We start from the raw sequence: 4,018 nt of genomic DNA, 5'->3' as shown, positions 1-4,018 counted from the left end.
CTCCTTAGTGCCGAATTTGCATGAAGGATTTGGGCCAATATTTTCTTCTGTATCGTCATATCCGGACTTGTCACATGTTTCTCTTTCTCGGAAGAATTATGCGTGAGATATTATAGAGCGCGCGGGCACGACCGCTCGTAAGCCCGCCGTACGGCCGGCCGACACCAACTCCAACCAAAAGCCGCGGCGGGCCCTCGCGCGATGATCCGCTAATATCGTAAGTTGGCTCGCGCTTTACGGACCTTACATTCACAAGACGGACATCTCCTATGCGGTTCGACAAGTATGCCTTCGACATGGTACGATCCTAAGGTTGCCCATAGCGTACGCTTTCTTAAACGCGTAATCCAGACACATTCAAGGTCTTATTGAGTTTGGTCTCCGTACTCGTACAAATCTCTCGCGTCTCTCTTCGTCTCTTGCGCGTATGCAGTTCGGGGTGGTTGTCCGGTACACTCGCCGATCAACTTCCGGTTATCGTGTCTTCGGCAGAGATAACCTCCTCTACGGTCATCCAAACGGCAACCTACCTTGTCCAAGTCGAGTGTCTTTGGCCGAATATCGTGGCGTCGCTAATGTGCCTGCTCGAGTCCCGTTGGCTTCGCAACCTTCTTCGGAGCTCCGCCTATCCCACGGGACAATTACATTGGTTTATTGTGATAACGTTAGTGCCATATACCTATCAGTAATCCGGTTCAAAGACCAACGCACTAAACATATCGAGACGGACACATTTCGCACGCGAGAAAGTTCGTGGCGAAGTTCGTGTTCTTCTTCACGTCCCGTCCCGTTACTGATCGCAGATATCTTCACTAAAGGTCTCTCCGCGCGTGCTCTTTTTGATGATTTCGGTGACGGCCTAAGCGTACGACAACCTCCCGCTTTCGATCGGGGTGGATAGACTATGTAAATATTCCCTATATTCCTCTTTCCTTATGTAAATATTCCCTTCCTTATGTATTGTAATTAGGTCCTATAATTTAGCCTAGTATCATTATACCTACTTTGTATATAAGGACTTTCATACATCAATACAGATTACGGATTGATTTCCTACATAAATATATTCAAATCCCTAATCATGTAAAACCTAAAAACATAAACACAAACTAACTATTCAACAGATTCGTCAAATTATCCTTCATGGAATCCAAAACCCCCAACTCTCGCAGCAAAAGTAAATCATCAAGGACTAATCCAATAATGTGTATACACCAAATGGAACCAAAACCCATACCTTAAGGATCATTTTGATCATTTTCTCGAAATTGTGATATGTTGTACAACAATTCTAATATCTAGTTTACTGCAGTATTCTTACTTTGAAAATAACAAAGCGAACAAACTAACAAATGATTTTAGCAATGTGAACAAATGGGAAAGAAGAAGAGGATTTATTTTTAAATTCCGTCTAATATAGAGATGCAGGGCTCAAGAACATGTTTGCCTTTGCTAAATGGCTTATTAGACGGCCCACATTTGCTAAAGATTTATCAGTGTGCTTGGAGGAAAATCCACGAGCACTTATATCCGAAGTTTGATGTTCTGTATATATATATATATTTGTGGGAATTGGACTACTAGCGCATCATATACATGAAATTGGAATTTCAGCCCATAATATAGGGAAAAGGGTGAGTTTTTAATTTTTTCCAGATCTGGTATGTTTTGTAATTTTGTAATTAAATTGGTATATTTTGTAAATAAAGAAAGGTATCCTTATGTCTTGCAATATAGGATCTTAACAAGTATTACTATGTCATTTTCCCCTTCTAAAACATATGCAATCGGCCCTCCACACTTGCACTTGCACTTGCACTTGAAGACTAGACTTGTTGCAGAAACTACTCCACAATTGTTGTCCTCAAATAGTTTGTGGGAAGAAGACCATAATTCCATTAAATGGCTTGATCATCAGTCCATGGGATCCGTAATTTATGTGAGCTTTGGAAGTCTAGCAATTCTTTCAAGAGAAGAAAGTTTAGAATTTTGGCATGGCCTATTTAAATAGTAAAGTTAAATTTTTCTGGGTCATGAGGCCTAACATTTTAAAGGGAGGCGAATTGGATGATCAATTTATGAAGGAACTTGTAGAGGCGGTAGCAAGGAAAATGGTTACATAGTGAGTTGGGCTCCACAAAAGATGTTATTATCCCACCCATCCGCTGGTGGGTTTTTGACCCATAGTGGATGAAACTCAACATTGGAAAGCATCGTTAAGGGAAAGCTCATGATTTGTTGGCCTAAATATGTGGACCAGAGAGTCACAAGCAGATTAGTAAATGAGTTTTGGGAGATTGGATTTGACATGAAGGACATCTGTGACATATCCGTTGTATGGAAAATTGTAAAAGATCTTATGGCAACAAAAAAGAATGAGTTCAAGAAATCAGTTGAGAAATTATCGAAGTTTGCGAAACTGAGTGTTGGAGAAGGAGGTTCCTCGTACAATAACCTCGAATCTCTCATTGATGATATCAAAGGGTTGGTTAGAACTATGAAGAATTTGGAAACATAAGACATGCTACGAGAGATAGAAAATGTCTGCCTACAAAGATAGGGATAAGGTTTGCGTACACCCACCCTTCCCAGATTCCTCTTGTTGGAATATACCGGATATGTTGTTGTTGTGCTAGAGATACAAAATGTGTTTAATTTGTGCTGATCAACTTTTGTTTTTTCGTTTGTTCTTCCTTCTTCGTTACTTAAACATTTTGTTAATGAGAATTGGTCAGAACCATCTTTGCCAAAGTAATAAGGATTGATATATGCACTTGTCGGCATGATATATACGTGGAAATAATTGATTTCATTGTAATTAGTTTATTTCCTTGCACTATAGGATCTTATATTTATTGTCTTTCTTTTTGTATAGGATATTTTATTTTCATAGTTGGTTCTTTGTGTATGATCTTTTCTATTTCGTTCCCTTCTTAGTTATGTTTTTGTTGTTTAGGCTAAACTCTATATCTACATATTGACTCCAATTGGAGTAGAAATATAAGTACCGTATTTTACAAGAAGAGGACGGAGATGGTTTTAATAGTCTAATTTTGTTTATACACAATAGAATAATTAACAAAATTTTATGATATAAATTTCTTAAGAAACCGGTCAAACCTAACTATGACACTTCTATTTTTACTTGACGAATATTTTTATTTGTTCAACATATTGACCGAAAATATAGTAAATGGACATTGCCTATTTTCTACTGAATTTTAATGCTACATACTCATTTGAAATACATCAACAGAAGGATTGTGAGGCACTCTAGGTTGTATAAGGTAAGATTGCTAATGCGCATTGCATTTTGTTGTTTGAGTTAGTATATCAGAAAGAATAAATTACTTAAACGATAGAATGCACAAGAAATCTATCATTTTTTCCAAATTACTGGCTTTTCATAAAGGAGTGAAACCAGAGTCAAATGGCTTTCTTTTACATGTACCTATTACACCAAAATGGCTAAGATGCCTTTTTTTTTTTAAACCCAAATGGGTATTTCGTGCAATGTTGCACGAAATGCAACAAATTTCTTTTTTTTTTTTAATTTCGTTTTTTATATTAAAAACGAAATTAAAAAAAAAAAAAAAAAAATTTGTTGCATTTCGTGCAACATTAATCGAAGGTTCTTTAGCAATGCCATAAACAATTAAAGAATTTTAAATACAACTATCCTGCGGTGAAAGCACGTTTCATTTCAAAGTTATGCGGACCAAGATAACTAAACATAACTAAAAGTACGCCCTTCTCCGTGAGCACTTTTAGTTAAACACAACTAAAGTCGCCGGATCCGGCATAACTAAATATAACTAAAAGTCCCCCCTCCAAAGATATTCGGCTTGCATTTCTAAGAAAGTATGCCTCGAGATCGAGCTTGCATTTTAATCTTCTTATCGAGATATTGTTCCAACTCACATGCTTAATCTCAGTTTACAAATTAACAACAATTAACATAAGTATGAATTCAGCTTGAGACAAGCAACCCAAGCGATATGTCCAACTTAACGGAATA

At 37.3% G+C, this 4,018-nt stretch overlaps 1 pseudogene; it reads left to right on the top strand.

Annotated features, from left to right (window-relative positions):
• The first annotated feature begins 1,755 nt into the window (after nt 1–1,755).
• LOC132051153 (7-deoxyloganetic acid glucosyltransferase-like) lies at nt 1,756–2,578 on the top strand (annotated as a pseudogene).
• The last annotated feature ends 1,440 nt before the right edge of the window (nt 2,579–4,018 follow it).

The sequence above is a fragment of the Lycium ferocissimum genome, chromosome 3 (assembly GCF_029784015.1).
Source record: "Lycium ferocissimum isolate CSIRO_LF1 chromosome 3, AGI_CSIRO_Lferr_CH_V1, whole genome shotgun sequence".
Lineage (NCBI taxonomy): Eukaryota > Viridiplantae > Streptophyta > Magnoliopsida > Solanales > Solanaceae > Lycium > Lycium ferocissimum.
The sequence above is the reverse complement of the archived record's forward strand: the minus strand, read 5'-3'. Positions and strand labels throughout refer to the sequence as shown.